The following is a 22976-nucleotide window of genomic DNA, read 5'->3' as shown; positions in this document are numbered from 1 at the left end:
CTCCAGCAGCCACCTCCGGCTGGGACAGCTCTCCCGAGCTGCTGCCGACAGCACAGACAGGGGGGTGGGTGCAGCAGCAAGTGCCTGCTGAAGGGCTGAAACATGCCAAACTGTGTCCTCGGGGCTTTCAGGTTGCGGGGTCAGAACCTGAATTAACTGGCCAACATGGGCTGGGGCAGATGAAAACTGGACGCAGGTCTTGAGCCAGCTCTCCAAAACCACACCTAGCCTGGTCCTCGGGAAAAGGGACCAGATGGTCAGAGACCTCGGCAGGGTGACCCTTAAGGCCAGTTGTTTCTCCTCACCATGTTATTTACGATGATCCTGGGGGCTGTGTAATGCACTCTCATCCCACCTGCCCTCGGGCTGCAGGGGTTACCCCTGCTATAGGACGTACTGCGCTGGCTATAGCAATGTCCAGCTGGCAAGAGCACCTGCGTTTGTCCGAGCACTGTGTGCCTTGCATACACACTGGAGACAAGACACAGCCTCTTAAATCAGTTAAGTATGTCAGCGCAGCGGAGTTGGGTTAAATCACCTTTAAAAATATGAATCTGGATATGTTTCCACCCTTCTTTGTCCAAAATCTGTCTCTAGCTATGGTGAGCTAAGTAGTGAGTGTGTGTGTGGAAAAAAAACAAATTGCTTCCAAATGTTTCAAGGATGTTCATAAACACTGTCTATATAAAGAAACCTCTCATAAATATCCCTGAGATGTTACCAGTAACCTATGATATAATTCACTTACTCAAATCAGAATCTGACTTGCAGTCATAACTCTATGGCCTGAACCACTGCAAATGTAAAGAGTATTTAGATGGAGCAATGTTTTCCTCGGGATTCTTGAGATCTCTCGGGGTTACTTGTTGCTTTGGGTACCAGCATTAATCCCTTCAGATACAAGAGTTGCCATGTTCCTGTCCCACAGTCTTTCATCCTGTTATTGATTACATCTGGATTTGCTTCACTGGGCAGGAAAAGCTAACAAGGAAGGAGATAACTTTGTGTGTTCAAGGAGCTTGCAGGGGATGGGAGCCGCCTCACATTATTTTACATTTCTGCAACAGGGTCTCTGGCAGTACCACTGCTGAAAATAACCACCCTGCTTCATACTGAGACAGCAGAGCACCAGGCTGGGGACCACATCCAAGATCTCAGCAGGTCTGCAGGTCTGTTACCTTTGTTCTGACCCAATTTCACTGGGCTGCCCATTATTTGGAGAGAAAATAGTGAGAACTGTTAAGCCTTAACTTCAAAATGAAGAGCATGGAGCAGCATCTGGCACCTAACACAACCTCTCCATAGACATTGCCTGAGAGACCTTTAAGCAGCAAAAACCCCTAAGAAAAGAAAGTTGAGCTGTAGGTGAAAATAGCCGCAAAACTGAGGCAGACCATCTGCCTGGAGAGCATTAAAAATGACAACCGGCCTTCCCATTTACATTGCCTCTTGTTTCTTTCAGAGGAGAGTGTACTACCAGTTCATGCAAGATGCTGAGTGGCTCAATCTCTTCTTGGTGGCAACAAAACCACCTGAAACCCTGGGGCTTCCCTTTGAAGAGTGCTCCAGGAAACACAAACATTGAGGAAACACTCCTCCATGCCCAAGACAGGCTTGAGCTACTGCCTGGGAGTACATTTTGTGCTGGAGAACAGCCCAGGGACGTGCAGTGGGCTGCGCACCCCAGCAGAGCCTGTCCCAGCTCCAGCACTGTTATTAATGGCCTGTTATTAATGGCCTGTTATTAATGGTCACTACGTAGAAGGGAGCAAACCAGGCCAATAGCTTCTTCAATATGCAAAATACTTCAGGATACCGAGACCTCTTCTAAAGTCTCTGCCTTCATTGTATTACCCTGGTGTTGTTGAAAATGCAGTAGCTCACTTGAAGATTCGTTTTTTTCTTGCCTACTTTCCAGTTTCGGTATTTTTGACACCTTGTGGCTAATTTCACACTACTTTGGGGTTTTGTGAGTTCCAGCAGGACTTGTAGAGTGAGGTGGCAGGATCAGGAGCACAGCTGGCTCAGTTACCTTGTGCACTGGCAGAACACCAGGCTGGGGAGCGCATCCAGGATCTGTTATGCTGTATATTAACAGGAATGGAAGACAGCTCCTCTTTCTCTATTTGCCAGTCAAATCAGGATTTCTTTGAGCATGCTGTTTTTCTGAGCATGTCTTCAGCTTCATCCCTGGACATCTTCAAAAGCCATCTAGGCACGGTTCTGGGCAGCCTGCTCTAGGTGGCCATGCTTGAGCAGGGGGGATAGACCAGATGGCCACCAGAGGTCCCTGCCAACATTAATCATTTTGTGATTTATCTTTCCTCTCGAAATGCCCCCCAAGTTGCTTTTGAAACCACTGCACAAATCCAGTCTGACTGGCAGAAGGGTGGAAATTTCAAGAAGACCAAGTTCTCCCATGCTTTGTGATAACTGGTTGCTTGTTGAAGAAACCAAAATTAATGATCTCTCACCCAAGGATGCACAGGGAGAGGTCAGGACTTCTTCACTCAGTTTAATCAGTTAGGACACACTGCTGGATTGGCCGTGGAGTATGCAATGAAGTCCAGGGTCGCTACCAGCATCATTTCTGGTCCAGCTAGCATGACCAAAACTGCCAACATGAAGTTGAAGATAGGGCATAACTGGCCTAGAGGCCCTGAGGATGAGCTGGGGGCCCCTTGGGGGCACTTTGGAAATAGAAGAGAATAGAAGAGAAAACTGAGAGGATTTTGGAGCTGTTTGTAGGTATGGGGGAAATCTGGGAGCCTTGCAGTGAAGAGTTGTTGTGTACGCAGAGCAGGTCTGGAGTCACTGCAGTGGGGAACACAAGGGCCACATGATGAGGCTCTAGAGGAAACCAGGTTTCACTCTTGGTTCTCGGAACAACTTATTTAAAGTGAAGATTACTGCTGTTTTGGAAATTGTAATGTGGGACTCCTGCTACCCTAAGCAGATGGCTAGAGCAACACCATATAGGCAGATCCAATTTATCAGCAATACTTAATCACCATCTCCAAATAACACTTCAATAATCAGACAACAGTGAGTTTGTCTGGGCAATGTAGGGATATTTTTTTCCGTTTCTTTGTCCCATTTCATAGCAAAATTGATTTATTTTAACAAGTAGTGGGAACCAGAGCTTCTGCTGATCCTAAGAGCTTTCACCGTTGCATCTACTAGCATTATTTTCATTTTAGCAATGCATTTCTAATGGCTTGTCTGCTTTGCTGGCTGTTTTCAAAATCAAAGGTAATGAACATAAAGTGAGAGAATGACTTTTTTCCTTTTGTTTTGGCTTTCCCCCCTTCTTTTGATCAGCTCCCTCCATCTGGTCCTTGCCTGTCAGTGTCAGGGTGGCACTGACTGTCCTCTGTAGATGCAGTTTATTGTGTACCCTCAATTTTACTGCTCTATGTTTATTGTTGCTAATTCACCAAGGACCTTGAAATCCAATAAAATTTGCCCCTTGGCAATGTGAAAATCTCCCTCATCCAACTTATTCTCCAACACAGAATTTCCAGGAGATGAATCCAGGCTCCTTTTATACTGTTTTTGTTTTTGCATTGCCTAGTTATGAAACGTTGCATGACAACATTTTAAAATGGTGACTAATTACCAGCCTAGTGAAACTTGCTCCTTTCGCCTTTTAGGAATGAATTCTCCTGCTTTTTTTCCAGGACAGAAGTACCTTTCAGTAAAACAACTCAAGAGAGAAAACACTGCAGGTAGTTAAGAGAAGTCAAATACTCAAGCTGTTTCTCCCCATCATAGTGGACTGTAGCTTCAAGGAATCAATGCCGTTTGCCAAATACTTCACTTATCTTGAAAAGGAAAGTTTTGAGTCTTGTGTATCAGCCCAGCAGTAGGGTGCATGGGGAGATGCATCTTCACCTCCCTTTGTGTCCTCAGGGAAGTACTTGGGGGACAGGCAGGATGTAATTGGGTTCAGTAAGGACCACTGCTCCATACCCTTATGGCTCTTTAGAAAATAATTTTTGGCTCAGCCACTCTGATTGGAGCTGAAGGGAACGGTGCTGAGAAGCCAGGTGGGCTTCCCGTTCCCCAGGCATTTCCATCTCACCCTAGCTGGAGTTTGCTTGTCCATTCAGCTCTTCCTCTCTGACACTGTGACACGTTAGCAATGTCATCGTCACCAGGTTTCACCAGCACAATGGGCCACATTAAATAAAAACACCCTCAGGCTTGGTCCTTGAGGAGCTCTGCTGGGGTCTGCTTGCCAGCCCCGTCTGGGCTCAGCAAGTTGTTGCTCACCAGCCAGTTCCTCCTCACTCACAAGCTTGCACTAATTTGTGTCATCTCTGTTTTAACCAGTGATTTCCCATATCGTGACACATTGGCTGGTTTAGCAGCATGTAGGTAAATCTCTTTCCCTTCAGCTAGTAAAGTTCTTTTGAAAGAAAGAACTTCTACCATCAAAAAAGTATGTTTCTATCAAAAATAGCTAGTGGCTTAGTTGGACACATCTGTTTGGTAAAGGTATGGGCTTGTATTCTTTTCCTCTGTGCTTGTTCTTCCCTTAAAAATTTGATTTATGCTTTGCATGCTACGCAGACCATATAAAGTGCCCCCCTATTTGTATTACTTACAGTCCTTTTGTTACAGACAGCCTGAAGCACCCTGCAGTAGAAACAGTTGTTAGAAATACATGCTGCCAGACTTACCATTTCATTTCATAGAATCATAGCATCGTTAGGTTTGGAAAAGACCTCCAAGATCACCTGGTCCAACAATCCCCCTACCAACAATATCTCCCACTAAACCATGTCCCTAAGCACCACATCCAACCTTTGCCAGCTCTTCCATTACTCTGTGATTCTTAGAGATCATCTGGCCCTCTGATTCAGGCACATTAAAACCCTTCAAATTTTATTCCATTTCAGGTTTGGCAATTTTCATCTCCATATTCTTAGCCAAATAAGCTACCCTGTCTTTGTCCTTCTGCTCATTGTCCTCCATTTTTACTGCAAGTGGAGATTACATTAAGGATTACATTAGTCTGGGGACCATAGCAAGGCTGTCTTTAATTTGGACGCTGCGTAATAACTGCCCTTCTTTTTCTCCTCATATTTATCTCACGAGGCTGGACACTGGGGTGAATTTCCTTTCCAAAGTTAACACTGTTTTGGGTTGAGATGTTACTCGACCTGTTTCAAAATTGCCAGTTGCTCATGAACCACTTTGGGGCCTAAGCCATCCACCAGATTCGGCATTAAAAAACAATCGGTCTTCTGTGTGAATCTTCTTGTAGCTGCCCTTCCAAAAACAAAATTACGTAAATAAATAAACAAATGAGAAGATTTAATGGGTACACCAGCTGGAAAATGCTGCTCTTGCCCGTGCTGCCAAGGCAAGCGTGGGCCACAGAGGCCGCGGAGGCCTGGGGCCGGTCATCTGGCTTGCCGAGGCCCTTCCCTTTGCCTCACGGTGACGGCTTCGAGTTTGCTCCAGTTTGTTTTGTTTTGCTGCGTCTGGTTGCTGGGATTTAGCACAGCTGAGTGAGTTGCATTATCCCACTCAGAGATAATGTGGGAAAACAGCCTTGGTCGTCACTCGCTGAGGGGAGGCCGGGGACATCTGCTGTGGCTGGACAGTGTCAGCCCAGCGAGGACAGAAAGGTGCTTCGTGCGGTGAGGCCTGTCACCGGAGCTTCGAGTACGACATAGTTTTTAGTTCCTACCAAAGGCAGATGAGAGAAATAAATGCAGCAGATATTAAAAAAAAAAAAAAAAAAAAGGTAACTGGATTTTGCAGAATTTGGCTGTTCCTAGCTTGCTTTCATTTATTCTTGGGGTATTTCTACATGTTTTTGGCAGGCACTCGCTGGCTCCATCTCACATGTGCTCTGCAGCAACCAAGCATTGTCTGAGTGCGCTTACCTTCTTAGCTTCGTTTTCTCTGTGCCTGTGTTTTTTTACCATGTATACCGTGCTCAGGTGGCTTTCAGTCAGTTCAAGCCAGGGGCAGAGTGAGTTCATAATCTGTCTGCAAAATACCCTGCATGTGTTCCCCCAGAGTAAACTGAAGCCAACAGAAGGACTCCCGTTGACTTGCCCGAGCCTGTCCATGTTCAGGTTCACATAAAGCATCACACGGTTCAGAGCACAGCTAGGACACACAGCTGGTTGTCATGGCTGTTGCTCTGCACCCACCTCCCTCCACAGCATCAGGCAGTGCCAGGTCTGCAGAGCCTGTGGTACGAGGACAACCCCTACATCTACATTTGCACGAGCATTTCAGGCTTGCACCACAGGTATGGGACCAACCAGCATCCACATGTCTGTCCTGTCTCACAGCAAGGTCAGGGGGATGCACCCATGCACCAGAGGTGCTGGATCTGGGGATTGCAGAGACAGCAGGAGTGCTGAAAAAGGAGAAAATGTGGATTGTCCAGGGGATGCAGCTCATCACTGCTGCTGGGGTTGGTGCTTGGGCACCGCTGGGTCATCCTGATCTTCTTTGGCAGAGGTGATGCTGAATAGCAGGGTTCCTCCACACCCCATAACGATGCCCTCTCCAGCTCCTCCTTCTGTCTTGAGGGCGTTTATCACAAATTTATCATCACTTATGTTTTGGGTATCAAAGGGAGAAAGGGGAAAAGAGCATGCTATCAAGGAACAGGCAAAGACAACCGGTGCAAGCCAGAAAACATATGCCAAAAATGCTTTCATTACTATCTCTTCAGCAGCTACTGACACCAGGAAGCCTTCCTCTGTTATCTGTGGAGGACGAAGTTACTGAAAGGCCTGCCAGAAGCGCTGTGTGTCTGCAGCATGTGCAGGAACAGCCCGTTCCCCTTCCGAGAGTGAAACTCCAGGGCTTTCTTCGGAGCTCACATCTTCAAAGTGCTCTGAACCCTGCTTATCCACTAACAAGGAGTCAAGGGCATGGCAAAGCCTGGCCATTTAGAGGACTCCCACCTAGCAGCCAGGAGCATCAATTAGCTGCTGCAGGAGGCACTAGAGGGAAGGAGCACAGAGGTGTCCTGATGAGCACTGGCAGGGAAACCAAGCATAACCAGCTGTTCCTTGTGTCCAAAGCCGACCAAGATGGATTTTTCCCCTGTGATCAGATAATGCTGCTTCCTCAGGATCCTCTCTGCCTGTTTTTCACATTTACCAGGACCCTGATACCTGGTGATGGTCTAACACAAACAGCCTGACGTGTGTGTGCAGCCCTGGGTGGATGGCCACCAGGGCTGGGCTCTTCCCATGCCTGGTGTGCGGGGATGCTCAAACAGGCACCAACAGGGCTGCTGGGACTGGGTTACAATACTTCATCATCCTTTAGGTGGGAAAAGGGGTCTCCAGTGCCAACAACTTATCTGCCTCTCGGGGCCTCAAGGCAATGGGAGATATTGTGCTGGGGCGGTGGTGCCTTCACCAGGGAAGGGTAAGGTGGCACCGGGACTTCTGAGTGCGGGCAGTGAGATGCCATTAAAGGTGCTCTGAAATTCTTTTTTTCCTTCTTTTTTCTTTTTAATAAATCAGGCCATTTATGTGCTGGCATATTTAGCAAGAGTGTGATATAGTGTTTCCATGTGAGAGTGCAGGCTGGTGGTTAGTTATTACAAATTAAACACCGGCAGCTACTTAGATAAGATAAGCTACACGGGAGTGGATGGCAGCAGCTCAAGGAAAGGGGTAAGAAAATGTGGAGGAGAATGAGGGAGTGGAAGCACAGGAAAGGAAAAATGAGAAAAGAGCAAAAACATTTCAAATTTGCCAAGTGTGATAAATGTTGCGAAGATTTTTTTTTAAAGCAGGAAATGTTCCTTTTCAATATAGGTGGGACTGAAATACAGATGACTGAATTCCTGTTACAGATTTCTGTTCCTTTCTCCCTGCTGGAGAAAGATTCATTTGGGAGCAAAAGGATATTTCTATCTTGTTTCTTTGTTTATCTGCACCCGCTATCGCTGTGTGCACGGTTGGTTTCCACCAGGCTGTCAGGCACTTGGGCTCTCATCCAGCAAATACTTAAGCACACGTGTAACATCCCGGCCGGCGTAAGGTTATCCATGTGCTTGGATGACTTTGGGTCAGGATCTTAATATCTCTGCTGCTCAGATGTGACTTCCACACAGCAAGGAGGAGACGCAAAAGAGCCAGACATTTAGAAATGTTGTGAGACCACGGAGATCCTGGCAAGAGGGCTCAGGGGGTAATTCACTACCTGAAATATTAGTTTGACACTAGGGAAGAGAAAAAAAAAAAAAAAAGCACGTCAATTATTTTCCAGAAAGTACTGCTTTGGGATATTGGAAGCAATCATCAGATTCAGTCCAAATGAGCCAGATTAGGTTAAAACATGGAAATGGGAGGGGGGTGAGCAGTGGGTCTGAGAGCAGAGGGGCTGTGCTTCCTGGGAGGGTGGACGTTGGCAGGGCACATGATGCTGACCCCTCCTGCCCACACAGCTCTTTGCTGGAGCCCCACTGCAAACGAAGACCTTTGTCTCCAAATAGCCTTGCTTGTTTTAAAAATGTTCAAAATGCCTTCTTTGATCCAAAGCGATTTTTTTTTTCCCCCAGCAAGTTGCCAAGTAATCCGTTCTTCTTCGATCCAAATGGCTTTTCCTTGGTTTCTTTCAGTTTGGCCCTCAAATAAGAAAAAGAAAAAAGAAAAAAAAAAAAGAAGGAAAAAAAAAAAAGCAAGTGCACACAGCTCAAACACATCAGTTAATGGGAAGCATCCGCATTCGGCAGCAAAGTCAGTCTTCTGGCTGGTCCCTTAGGAGGCGCTGACGGCAATTACTAGATGATGGGGATTTTTTCCAGCTAGGAGTATTTCAGTTTTCATCCTCTCTCTCATGTTTTTGAACTTGTCTCCTGGTGCTTCAGTGCCCGCCAGGTGGGATCCCTGCCCCATCCAGCAGCCCTGCTGCTGCCCAGAGGCCACCTCAGCTCCTCTCGCTCTCCTGGCTGTGACCAAAGACATCCAAAGACATCTCGTGGTGCAAGAGCAGCACACCCCTGAGGTGTTTGCAGGGGAAGGGATGCTCGCTACCCACGCACACACCTCCAGCCTGGTGACATCTCCCACTGCAAGGACGGGGAGTCCCCAAAACTGCGCTGCAGGCTGCTGCACGGGAGCCCAGGGCTGCTGCTCCTGCACGGGGAATCACTCAGCCCCTGGGAGCAGGAATAGCACCACTGAAGAGCCCAGGCACATATATGGAGAGCACGGGGTTTTCTTACAGCGCTGCATTCCTGGGAAACCATCTTCCACCTGATTTGGCTTGAACAATAATTCTTTCACTGGGCCACCTTCAGTGAATGGGGTGGGCCGAGCCACTGGTGCTCATTGTTTTTCTCCCGGCACCCTCTTTGCCTGCAATGCCATGTCAGCTGCATGACAACTAAAATGTCTTTTCCTGCGGGTTTTTTTTTCCACCCTGTTTTTCTACAAGCGCAGAAGTCAACACGGCAACATTTTGCTGAGCCCTGTTTCTGTCTCTTTTTTATCTGTACTTCTGATGCCAATGGAAACATTACCCCTCTTTCAAACTGCAAACTGCAGTCACCAGCAAAACACATTGGCTTTTTTTTTTTAATGTAGTACATTAAAATCATGTCTACTTGCTTCTTTTTTTCCCCCCTTCTATTTTAAAAAGCAGTAGAAGTCATGGATATTTGAGGGAAGATTTCAGCACGAAGCACTTTTCTAAGCATCGTTTTTGTGAGAGAAAAGTCAAGTGGATTCCCAGCTGCCAAAACGATGGGGATCCTTTCTGAGGGCAAGCTTGCCTTGCTGACTGATACCGGGGCAGACTGAGCCTTCTGTGGGTTCAAAGACCCAGCCAGATAGTATTTCTGCTCCCCGTGTGTATTCTGGTTTATGGGCAAACAAATGTTATCTATTGTTAGCTCGGCAGAGCCAGAACAAGAGCGGGATGAAGAGCTGGACCCAGTCCCACTCTGCAGTGCTGTAACTGAGTGTAAGTTATTGCATATGTCTGGATGCGAGCCTGCTCGGGGTGTTTTAGATAGATACAGATATAGATACAGATACAGATATAGATTATAGATAGCAAAGTGTGTGCTATGATCACGGCACATATTACTGTGCTCATTGATGCTCCAGCAGCCTGTCCATCGTGCTGAGGATGAGGGAGGTAAGGTCCTGGATGCAGGACGGACACATCTCCTGCACCAGGATGAGAAGCACAGTGCCAGGTGGATGAGACACGTTTGCTCCTCTGAGGGCTTCAGCCCTTAAATATAGTTTTATGCATTTTTCTAACCAGTGCCAGTGTCTCACTGCTTTGTGCTCACTTGGCTGGCTGACACGACAAAAGACACAGATTTGGCACTGGGGATTTTATCATGGAAAAGTGAAGCTAAATCAGGGAATATCCACTTTTCTGCCACGTTCAGCTGGATTTGGGGGCCTGCAAGGGATGAATTTTGTTGCTTTCATCTCTGGGTGCCTGGGTGGTGTACTGGTCCCTGCCCAGCCTCCCCCCAGCCTTAACAAAACGCCTTGTAAAACGCAGAGGTTATAGCATCTGCTTTTGTGAAAAGGACTTTTAAAAGAGTTAAAGACTTTAAATTCTCCCCCATGTGCACACATTTCTGCCCGAGCAGCAGTTTGGCAGTAGCACACCATGCAGTGCCTGAGTGATCTCTTTCTAAACTGAGATCCCAAACTTTCTGTTGTGTTTTACAAACATTGCCATTAAATGGAGAAATATATCTGTGTGTTGTTATGGTACGGTTTTATTGGTCGGTGTTGACATGAAGCTTCAGCCCTCTGTGGTGGATTAACACATGTGGTTATATGTAACACATGTAGCACATGCCGGGCTTTTAAAAATCCATCACATTATCCTTGTTCTGCTAAACTGTCACAGGCTTTTCAGCGAACCGTGAATATTTTCTTTTTAAGGCAGGGTTTTTAGGCAGCTGGGGCTGCCTTGCTGTGTTGCAACCACTCCCCGTGCCCCTTCGCTTTAAGGAGAGGTACGAGTGGCAAGGCGGCGGAGAGATGCGCACCGTATTTCATTCTGTCCGTCCATCCTTCCAGGCAGCCCACATATCTTTAAAGCGTTTTCCAGTTATTCTGGGGGCTAGGTGAAGGTTGGGGAGGTGCCTGGGGTCAGGTGGAGGTGGGAGCTGCTTTGTCCTCATCCCAGGACATCCCGCTGGCCGTGCATCGCCGAGGCGCCCCGTATGCGGATGCCCCATCGCGTGGGTGCACCAGGCAGAAAAGTTTGGCGGTTTCTTTTATTTTTTTTTCTTTTTTTTTAATGCTGCATGTGGGGATGCGGGAGGAAGAGGAAGAGGGAGGTGCATTTTCTAGCGGGGACACGTTCACCATCGGTGCAGTGCCGGGACGAGCCCCGTCCGGCCGAGCTGCGGGAGCCCCGGGTGCTCGGGCCGCCCGTGCTGGTTGGGATGCGCGCCCCGTGTGACAGATGACCTATTGAAATAATTTCGGAGCAGTGCTGGGGTTGCCACGACAACCAATGCTCTCTTGGCTTTCATCTGGCCATGTGACAGCCACTTTGACGTCAGCTGGAGGCAGAGCCTGTGGTTTGGGCCGCGCAGCCAAAGCCTTGTGAGAACCTAGTGGATGCTGGATTTATCCCCGCCGCCGCCGCCGCCGCCGCTGCTGCTGTTTCTCAGGGGCTGCCAGAGCATGGACTATTAAAAACTTGCATTTCTGCAGTGTGAGGTAACCGTTTGCTTTATGTTCTCCTCAGGTATTTCCCCCCCTCCCCTCTTTTTTTTTTCCTTAAAAAAAAAAAAAAAAAAAAAGGGATAAAAAGCAGTTTATCGTGACCGGTGTTTCTTTCACTTGTTTGTTTTGGCTGGAAGTTTGCCTTGATGAACAAGCCCGGCGCTATCAGATAAATGCAAAGCAGCTTCCAGTTGCTTAATTCTGCGTGCAGACTGCTGAGCGGAGTTAAATTTGGATTAATGATCCGTGAAAGCAGAATAAAATGATATTGTTCTCGTTTGACACCGTAGGGATATAGATGAACATGAGCAGTCCTAGGCTAACCCATCCAGGGGCTCAAAGAAACCGTGCCTAGGTATGTCGCTGCTCCGGGCATCTACACAGCCCTGTACCTCTGCTGGAACTTGGGTATTTCTTAACGCTGCCCAATCCGGGCGGTTTTGTCCCCATCGTGCGCAGGGAGCGGAGAGCCCGCGACAGATGCTGCTGGGAGCAGCTCGCTGCCGAGCTCCCCGAGTTGGCGGCCGTGAACCAGCTTTGTTCGCCCCCGGCAGCTGGACACGGCTCGTGCTTTCTGTCCTGGCTGGGGGCACGCTCTGGGCTCCCCGGTGCCCGCAGAGGGACGGATGGGGAGCTTCCTGAAAAACCATCCGCAGTATGCCAGGATGAGCAACTTAGGCGTTTACCCTTTCTCTCGCATGCACGGCTTTTCTGCCTGTATTTATTCTGCTGGGGGTGAAGGGTGGTTAGGAGAGCTAAAAAAAGGAGCCGTAGCCTGAGCAGCACCATGGCAATTGAAAAATGAAACGCTATTTGGGTGTTTTTTTATAAAAAGAAAAAGAACAGGGAGCTCGGCTGTCTGCATTGTAGTGGCTCAGAGGAGGCTGTTTTGGAGGAGACTGCAGGGTTGCTGAAGTTTAGTGCCGCAGACGGAGTTTGTCTGCATGTGACCATCTATGTGTTCGCCCTGAGAACAGGCTGCAGATGAAGCATCGTGTGCGTTATTTCCTGGAAAAGTACGTTAGACCGTTCTTATCTTCTCTAATTAAATACTCCTGTTCCCTTCCTCCCAAAGTTCAAAGGGTTTATTGATAATGGTAATGATTTGCTAAAGCAGCTGCCACTCCGAAATGACTACAGAGCTGCCAAACAATTTAAAACACAGTGCAATAAAAGATAAAAAAGGAAAAAAAAATAAAGCGTAAGAATTATCCTGATGTTACTAAGTGCAGCAGAAGTAAGTGTTTCAGAGAGGGAGCCAAGGCAGAGATTAAAACTTAAGGCACTTCTGTAAGGAAAGTTATGGCTTAGTGCTCTGGGTTTGGCAGTCTTCGCAGACCCACAAGGATAAATGCAGCTGAACCCCCTGAACCATTTCACTTGGCGTTATCTGCTCTTTCCAACATAACTGTTGTGTCCGAATGATCAACGTTTTGGAGACGGAAATATTTTGAATTGTGTTTATTAAATCCTTTGCCTGATGCCAATGCATCTGTGCATGAGAAATCCCCACTCGCTCCTTGTAGGTGCAGCTAGCAAGGGTTTACAACACACGCGCAGCATCGCGGCGCTGGGACAGCATCCCATGCCTGCCTTCCCTCCGGGCTGCCCTTGTTTCGCCGTGGCCGTGGTCTGTGCCCCCTGCCAGCCTGCAGGCACCCCAGAAATGTCCACAAGGGGAAAAATAATCGAGGCAGCATTCTCTGAAAAGCTATTCATTAGAAATATTTAAAAAATGGGTCCCTCGTCTCCAGTTTAATTGGCGTATCTCGCGTTAGCAATGCAGAGCAAGCCTTCATAAGGATGACGAATTGCCTCCCATGTCACCAGGAGGTTCCCGGTGGTGCTGGGTGGGTGTGTGAGGGGATGTGTCCTGCCTGGGCCCGTCCCCTCTGCGGGGCTCTGGGCACCCCACCATCCCCTCGGAGCCCCGGGGGCAGGGTGGCCGTGAGAGCCAGCGAGGCAGCTCGCAGGTGCTGGAGTCTGCAGTGCATGGGGACGGCACAGCAAGGGAAGTGAGAGTTGTTCGGGGTCCGCGCGCTTCTTTCTTGTGATTTTGTGCTCTTGTTTCGTTGGTCAGCTCTGTACCAAACTCTTTCACCAAGCGCTTGGGTTTTACCATGGTAGTGTGTGGATTTCCAAGGAAGCAGAGCGCTAAGCCTCCCTCCGTCCCTTTGCCCACCATGAGAAAAGACCAAGCAGCCTTTGGGTTCCTGCCTCCTTCCCACCGCCGAGGAGCAGGAAGGGGACTGCTGCCCATCCCTCCTCTTCTGCCCGGTGCTGCAGCCTCAGGCTGCAAACTTGGGCTTGAAATCCCCCAACACAAAGAGAAAAAAAAAATGCACGGGCTTGGTGACACCGCACCTTCTTCTGGGGACACCAGAGGGACCCCCACAGCTCCCATCAGCCCCAACAGCTCTTGCACCCTGTCCGCAGGGAAGGGTGAGCAGCCCCGTAACCGCCCCGGCGCTGGAGCACTTCACCTAGGGGAGACCTTGCCTGAAAACAGGACCGAGAGCTCCTTGAGTCACTTCTCTCACAACTGGATGCAGCCGGGGAAATTAAAAACAGACTCAAGCTGTTGATGCCTCCAGCCTAGTAATAATAATACGCTCAGGCCCTTAGTGTGGTCTACCTTGATCTGGTTGAGTTGATGGGCAATGACAATCTAAATTTAGGCTAGGAGCATAATAAAACCTAAAAAAAAAAAGAAAAAAACACTTGCAGCGCAGAACGCTGACTCCTTCTTGCATTTCTCAGACCGAGGAGGTTTCTGCTGTCATCCTAAAGGTCCCAGATGCTACTCAAGGCGGTGTTTTGGGGGGGAATAAAATCCCCCCTATGGGGAGAATTGTCAAACAGTGGGAACTGATGTAGCCGTATTGAGTTTCAGGCTCTTAAATTACACGCTGCAGAAGTTGGTTTCCACCCTGCTAAAAACCATTACGTTGTGCTAATTTAATGTCCCGCATCAACTTGAGCAACAACTGGTTTAAATGATAGCTGAGCAGCAGCAGAGAGCTGGCATTTTAATCAACAGTTGCTTTTCCAATTAGACCCAGATGCCACGCGTGTGGTACTCTGAATGCAGAATAAAAGCTGACCTCATTGCTGGTTCCAAGCTCAAGCACAGAAATCCTCGCTCTGGAATGTGTTGGTAGCCATCTTTTAGAAACAACCTTCCCTGGTGAGCCAAAGTCTACGCAGACAGCTACAGTCAGATAACAGTTTGAAAAATAGAATATGTTTTGGCTGTACTTTCGCTGCTGTTAAATTTATCTTCTTAAATAGCAGGGAGTATGAGCTGAGGTTTGAGAAACAGTAATTTTGTAATTATTTTACATGGATCGAATTATTCTGTCATCAAATTTGCATTTCAGACAGCATTACAGTATGAAAATATAATTAGAAACTGTAATTCAGGAATTGCTGAATGTGATATTTCCCAGAGGGAGCACCGCGAAGAAGAAGCTGCCCTTTTTACAGCTCCACCAAAGGTTGAAATCCTATAGGTGGGAAACGTGGTCGCCGAGTTGTGAAGTTCCTCTCCGTTCTGTGACCATGCTGCGGCCTCAACACGCTGTTGACTTTCTAACGAACTTCTTTTTTTCTTTCTTTTTTTTTTTTTTTTTTGGTGAGATTCATTTCCACAGAAACTTCTAATCATTAAGAGCTGAAGTGCTCAGATCCTGTTCTGCTGAATTTCAGTCTGGCTGTGCTGATAGTTGCCGCATTGCTTGCAGCCACAAAACGACACGAAGATAATGTAAGGATCTGTTTTACACCCAGAAAAGCCAAGAAGCTCGCACTTCGGGCTGAAATGCTGATTTGAATTTGCCCAGAGCCTGAAATTCTCAGCAATGTTCCCTCTCACTGGGGCTTGGCTTAGCTCTCTTTCTCTTCTTTCGTTAATTCAAGGTGTTTTGCTGTTCTTGTTCGCAGCGTTGTACAAAGTTTTAGCTGCATAAATCTCACTGATGTCAATCCTTCAGCTTTTATTATAATGCTGATTGTGATCTCTGGCTTATCATAGATATATTAGCTGGAAACAAGCACAATCTCTCTTTGTAGTTGGGCTCATGCCGATAAATCCCTTCGTATTTTCCTGGAAACACACGCTCCATGGGAAAGCACCATCCCTGGCAAGCTTTTCCCACCACCTTGCTGGGACATTGGACAAGGCAGTGTGTGGAGCAGGGCTCGTGATGCACAAAGCAAAGCTGAGAGGAGGCAGAAGCTGAGTGTGAAGCACGTTTAGTGTTTCCCTCTCCCCATACATCCTTCAGGGTCCTGCTAAGAGACGGACCCCGTGCTCTCTTTTCTCATCCCAAGGGCCACCTTCTGCACCCAAACCACCCGGCCGTGCTGCGGGGGAAGGCGTTGCCCCATCGCTTGCATTTTGGGTGCGAAGCATCAGCATCACAGCATCAGCACAGACGACCTGGGAAGGCAATTTTGTTAGGAAGGATGAAATAAGGCAAATTTGCTCTTCCTGGACTGCCCTGCGGCAGGAGGGGCAGGGGAAAGCAGACGAGCATCACGGCCAGCTCCTCTCCTCGCCGACGGCCCAAAATTACCAAAGCACAAGGGATGCAGCTCATCTGAAGTGCCCAATTTCAGCTGGGTGGCACCCGGGGAGGCTGCAGCCATCCCGCCCTGAGCACTTGTATCTCGATCAGAGAGCTCTGCTCCTGCTGCGCAAATGCTCCTTGCGGCAAACCCCAGATGCCAGGGGGAAGCGAGCACAAAGCTGCTGATTATTTCCCTGACTGCTGCATGCTTCCTATCACAACACTATTCTTTTGTGCAGAATGGCAGCCTGATTGCACAGCCCTCTTTAACTTCACCATTTTAGCCAGCCCAGGTCCAATTAGAGCAATTATATCTCGGCAGAAACACTGTCTGTTGTCCTCTGGACCTGCCTGTCAATGTCCTATTCAGGGCTGTTTATCTTGTGTGGGGTTTTTCATATAGAATCGCTCTGACCCTACTAAAGCAGCCTCATCTGAGGGACAGCCTGCATTTCTGTAGAGTTGCTTCATGGGCTCACATGAACAAGAAGAGTGCAGACTTGCAGCACCAAGGATGCATCTTCCAGTCTAACCGCGGTCTCCTCTTGCTTGAACACTGCCGCTGATTTGACGTGGCATGCAGGACCCTTCACTTTCTCTTATTTTACTGCTTAAAATGGACCACGGGATCTGAATTTGCAGCTCTTCCTTGTTGTGTTGGACGGTTTCTTGGATCAAAACCCCCAACTTGAGCTGCAAGGAGCGTTGGACAGCACGTGCTGTTAGACCCCGCACAGTTCAGAAGCCTGTGTGGGACCACTTGGTGATTCAGGAGTGCGGGCACTGCTGCAGAAATCCCATCTGCATGCTGTTACCTCTGCTGTAAAGGCTTGATGAAGGAGCTGAGGGACTCCTGCAAAGGAGGTCTTGCTCGCCACCTCTAAAATAGGAGAAGAGAAGCAGAGCTGTGTGAAAGCAGAAGCCCTGGGACTCAGGAATGTCAGAGGTGGTAGAAAGAGGAACCGATCTCCTGAACAAAACAATCTTTTATCTTCTCCTACTTCCCCTGGAATGGGAGATTTAGGGAGCAGGTTTTTCATGCGTTCAGAGTTTTCTTCCCAAAATTAATTTAACTCTTCTTTGAGAATTCAGAAATGAGGAGCTGAAAGCAGGAGCTCAGACCCGAGCTACCCTTCCTCCAGCAGCATCACGACAGCGGCTCCACCGCACTCACCCGTTTCCCATTTTGCTGCTGCTCTGCTCGGCTTTAGCTCGCGCAGGAGGGCGGCTGGCCCCTTTTTTCTCTTGGACAGCAGCGTGGCTGTCACCTGTGTCTCGCCCCCACCAGGGCTGCCAAGAGACCTTGCATATGTGCACTCACACCCATGGCAAGGATAAAGCAGAGCTGGTGACACAGCGGCACACCACGCCTCGCACCAGCCCTGCAGGGGCCTCGGTGAATTTAGTTGTCTAGGTCTGCGGTGGCAAAAGCTCAGCTAGACCTGCAGCCCTGGCCGATGCAGTTCCCTTCCTCGCAGCAATGCTGGCTTTCCTCCGCCCAGCACCACTGCCGTGCTGGGGTACAGCTCCCAGTCACTCTGTGCACATAATGCTTGTGATGCCCCAATTAGAAAAACACATTTTTTTTAATGGGGCAAAAAGCTGACAGAGGAGCTGGTAGGGTGGCTGCTTGCTTGATTTGCACTCTCTTCCCATTAAAGACTGTGACCCTTGCAGAAACTTCCACCTCACTTAATTCAGTGTTTGATCAAAAAGTGTATTTTTGCTGATATTTCACTGCGCCTTAGCTATGAGCTCACTGTGGCCTTGCTCCCACGCTGGGAACCCACAGGAAAATCCTTTCCCTGCGCTCAGCTCCATCCATGCTCAAGGAAGGCACTCAGTGCAGGGTGGCAGAGAAGGGGTTAAACCAAATCACGGTTACCACTTCGAGGCCTTTTCTAAAATAGCAGCTTTTCTTTTGTTTGCTGAATTCCCCGTGCTTTTCCAGTGCTGCTCCCATTATTCATTTCGTTCCCGAAATAACAATTTTTTAACCAGAGGAATGGCTGGGGCTGGGAGAGGAGGGGACCTGCGGCCGGGGCCGGACAGCTGCAGGCTCTCGTGTGTCTGCACGAGCAAATGCCAGGCTGCAGAGGGATGTTGGCGGGACACCGCGGGGCAGGTGGCGATTCCCAGAACCTAAAGCAATCGTGTCTTCTCAGCCGTGAGCCTTTTCATGACAGCCCTCAGCAGCGCTCCTCGGGGCAAGCTCCAGGAGCTGCCCTGGAGTCAGCAGGCACCGGGGTGGACGTGCCCAGAGCAGTCACCCGCTGCTTGGACAGGTGCTGCTGCTAAATTCGGGGGGCTGGGCACACCTCGGCTGTCTCTGTGGTTTGGGGGATGAATCACCCAAGCCTTCCATGCTCAGTGCTGGCAAAGGCTGAGCCCACCAAGGGCTCACCCCCCAGAGCCCCAGCAAGCCCAGCACAGAGCCCGAGGTGCTGGCAGAGCACGTCCCACATGATTTGGAGCCTGGTTCCTAATCCCCTTCCAACACCCCTCTCCCAAGAGGTAATAGCTTGCTTCCCCCAGGTCCTGGCATTGAGGAAGGTGAGGATGTTCAGCAGCAAGGAAGAGGGATTTCCCTGTCAGTCAGCCCCTGTGTTGGGGAATGCTCCCAGATGCATTTGCTTTGTAATTGCAGGTGATGTGGTGTATGCCATCATGTGTAACGAGGTGGAAATTCTTGGAAAAACCCTTAAAAATAGAAAAGCAGTTTTCCTGAAACCTGGTGCTGGGGGAGCTGGGACCTCCGGCTGCTACCAGCAGGAGCCCAGCCCACAGGGGCACGACCCCCAGGCTGGCAGCTAGAGCCTGTCACACAGAGCAGTCGGTTTTAGCATCCCGCCTGGTTCAGTTTTAAAGCAATTTAATTCACAATGCATTTATTTTAAAGACGGGAAAATTGCAGAAGTGGATACCCCGTACTACACCCCTTCTGCTCTCCAGTTCCTCCAGAATGAGTAAATCGTTATCATCTGTATTAACCCTCTCAGAAATCAGCACGACCCACTTTTCCAATGCTGTATTGTGCCTAGTATCTGGGGTTTAAACCCACCTTGCCTGCAGTGAGCCCTGCGTGCTGTTTAACGGCCCTGCAGCTCCCAGAGTTGCCCCCAGCACCACCTCCATCCTGCAGCGCTTTGAAGCATTTTGTATCTTGCCCTGCAAGAGGGAAGAGATGTCTGGGTGCTCTTGTCATAAAACCTGAGTGTTGGAAGAGGCAGAAAGCAAAGACAATGGCTGGGTGGTGTTTTCTCCCAGTGATGTGATGTTTTTGTATCCTGCAGTCACATTTCTGGCCTTGGAGCATCGTGAGGTGGGCTGTGCCACCCGATAGCAGGCACAGTCTGTTGTGCCGGGACTTTTCAGGCTGGGGTCCTCATCCAAACCCCTCCACCGACCCACTTGTAACCTCAGGCAAGTCCCGATCAGGCACACAGGACCATGACTGTGATGTCTTGGCAGGCCCTTTCATGGGAGCTGTCACACAGTACCCTTTGATATGATTTACAGCTTTACATCAAAGCCAGACACTGGCTGGGCTGTGTTTTGAACTGTGCCATTTCGCAAAGCAGGACCCCAAAACGTGAGCATGCCCGCATGAAACTGCAAAGTTTTCCCCTTTCACTTCCAAACAGAAATTGTTGTGCTCATATTGCCCCAAACAATACGGGGGATTTAGGAAGACTAGCATTAAGACATTTTTCAGAGTGACTGAGTATTTTTTAATCCTTATTAGCCTTGAGCAGTTGTCTGCCAGTGAACTCACGGAAGGGTAGGTGTAATTAAAGATGTGCCCAGCACGGCCCGCCAGGCACACACAGCTACACAGCTGCCCTCTCTAGTAAAGCTGAAATGTCTTTCTGAACGACAGCTCAACAATAGGAAACATTTCTTTCTGAAATAAAACTGAAAACAAGCTTTTCTTCCAGGCATCATCAGAAAAAAATAAAAAGGCAAAAAAAAAAAAAGCAAAAAAAAAAAGCAAAAACTTCCTTAAATTTCTAGTTCCACTAAGCATCTGGCTCTAATGTACAGTTCCTCAACTTTGTTCATTTCTTAACCAGAATGTGCTCCTGTTTCAAAGCACAGTCATTTCATCTGCTAATAAATGCCTATTCAACTGTCTGTGTGCTTCGGCAGTGTTTGCGTTCATTGCTCTGTGTCATCTTTTGCCTTCTGCCTCGATCTTCCCGCTAGAGGATCAGCGTTGCCCACATCCCCACTCACTACTCCTTACTGATCAAAGCCGCTCATCCGAATGTGCTGGTGGGTAATTTTGATCAAGGTTTCACGGTGTGCTAAATTTGTCCATGCAGACAATATGGTGACAGGCATTTCCCCCAAGTCGTGTCCGAAATCCCCCCTCCACCAGTTCAGAACTGCTGCCTTCAAGCTCCTGGCACCGACGGGAATTGGCTGCTGTGGGCTGTGCCTTCACCTGCAGGACTGATGCTAGCTGGATGCTTTCTCACATCCGTTTAAGCACATTATTTCTGAAACTGCTCCTCCTCCAATCAATAAAAGACTCCATAAAATTGTCTAACCATATTGAGAAAAATGCGATTTACTCCAGGAATCTTTGTTGTATTTCATTATGAGCCACCGAATCTAATATACGAAGAAGATCACTTTAATTGTAAGTGGGCAAAAGGAAGATCTACGCTACGCTCCCACTAAGCAACTGGCAGCAACGTGCACCTTCTCCATCTAATGCAGTTACGTAAACTAATCAGGTTTGGGGCTTCTGATGGGAACAGTGCTTAACGACGTTACGCGTCCCCTGAGAGAAACTGGTGTCAGATTAATTTGTTAGGTATTGTGGTATCTATTCTCAGATAATTTTTCCTGCCCTGAGGAAACTGGTGAGGTAGCCAAAATGCAGGCAGTGAGTTCGGACGACGGGCTGTTGATCTGCCTGTCTCCTCTCCGCCTGGTTTCCCTTGCCCTGCAGATAGCAGAGCACAGCAGAGGTCCTCTCCCTCTGCAGCCCCACGCAGCACATGCAGGGCCAGTGTTCATCTTACAAACCGAAGTACTTAGGTGTCATTCACCACTGTTTTGTGCTTTATTGCTTACTGCTTTTATTTATTGTCGGCTTGGGCAGACAGTTTCATGGGGAGGAAAAGAGAATATCCAGTCCAAGATTGCATCCTCCAGCTCTGTTCTTCCCTGTTGGGCAGACAGCTGACAAATTGCATGCGGGTTAACTTCTTGTCTTTTTGCACATAAGCACCGTGTAGCTAAAAAGCAGAGTGGAACACCTCCTGTACCCTGCAGCACCCCAAGGACCGGCGTTACTTACTGCAGTGGCAGCGCTCCCTAAATCTGTCATTTATAATAACTTGAAACATCGAGAGAAGACACATCGAAGTGTGAATGGCATGTCATTTTGCTGACGTCCTTGTCATGCTGCTAATTGCTGTTTAATTACTATGACTACCTAGAAAGTAGTTTCCAGCCATGAATAGCTGAGGGGCATTTTTGTCCTGTGGAGCAATAGGGGGTTGCAAAGAAGGGAGGCCCAGGAGCATGGGCTGTGGTGCTGGGGCAGAGCAGAGATGCAGGAGCATGCAGCTGAGCAAAACGTGGCTGTGCAAGACGAGCAGCCCCATGAGGCCAGGTGATGGCAGAGGGGGTCCTCCACACCTCTCGTGGTGGGGTGAGGTGGGGAGTGTGGGACAAGGTGACAACCAGGAGAGCCCTGGGCATGCCCTGGAACAGAAGGATGGCCATCAGGAGTTGTAAGTGTCAAGAGCCTCCAAGCCCTGGTACTGCACCTCATGCAGTGCCTAAGCACCAGGCATCCTGTGCCTGGTCCCCTTGATTGTCCCTGTGGGTCCAGCCCCAGGAACCGATTACCCCCTCGGGATCTTCAAAAACTGACCCCAAGTGGTCCAGGAGCACAGGACCAGCTGATACAAAAAGCCACACAGGTGCTGTAGAAAATCCTTTCCTGTGCATCGCTTCAGTCAACGCTGAAATGCAGGTGCCACAGTCCTTGTAGCGCGGTCAGAGATCTTCAGATGAAAAAGCTCTGTGTTATTGTGTTGCCTGTAGGAGAGGAAGGGATCACGTTAAGGAAGAAAAGTTTTGTAGAAAACCTGAACTGTCTTTAAAAAATACAGTTGCCATCTGCCCCATCAATACTGAATAGAAACTGGACACGTGGTTCACTTTCCAAGAAAACCAAAAGCTTATTATTTCACAGATTTGGACAGCACATTCTGTACAGCCTCTTGACCCCAAGGTTAAGCCCAGCTAGCTGCGAGTTTTATTGAGGCTACTTCTAGACTGTAATTTCAATTAATTTATTGTGATAACTGTATTACTGCTTCTAACACTCCCTAATGCTGAATTGACACAGCTCCTCTTGACCTATCTGCTGCACCCTGGCTCTCAGTTACCTGCTGGCACAGCCACACGCTCACGTTCCTGCTGCACCACGTTACTGATGTGCTGTGGGGGAGATCGCACACTGCAGGGGCAGGCGGAGGTATTGGAAACACCTTGCTCTACATTTCTGCCTTTGGATCTTCTCTTGGCCATCCTTTGTGCTCCCTGCCTTGAGAAGTGCACTCATTTTTTAAGATATCATTTCTCTTCCGGAGGAGGACAGTCAGGAGGGGACATCCTGAGGCATCCAGCCTGGTGCAGGTAGTGATGCCATGTAAGCCCAAATCATGCATTTTTC

The 22976-nt window shown here is 48.6% G+C and overlaps 1 protein-coding gene across 2 annotated transcripts in view; it reads left to right on the top strand.

Moving 5' to 3' along the window:
• The first annotated feature begins 11358 nt into the window (after window positions 1-11358).
• NCALD (neurocalcin delta) overlaps window positions 11359-22976 on the top strand; it is a 53496-nt gene continuing 41878 nt past the window's right edge. For both annotated transcript variants that reach the window (XR_010828742.1, XM_013179977.3), the window contains exon 1: window positions 11359-11699. The gene's annotated coding sequence lies outside the window, so the exon portion shown is untranslated. The remainder of the gene's footprint in view (window positions 11700-22976) is intronic.

Source organism: Anser cygnoides, chromosome 2 (genome assembly GCF_040182565.1).
Source record: "Anser cygnoides isolate HZ-2024a breed goose chromosome 2, Taihu_goose_T2T_genome, whole genome shotgun sequence".
Lineage (NCBI taxonomy): Eukaryota > Metazoa > Chordata > Aves > Anseriformes > Anatidae > Anser > Anser cygnoides.
This window is presented reverse-complemented; position numbering and strand designations above follow the sequence as displayed.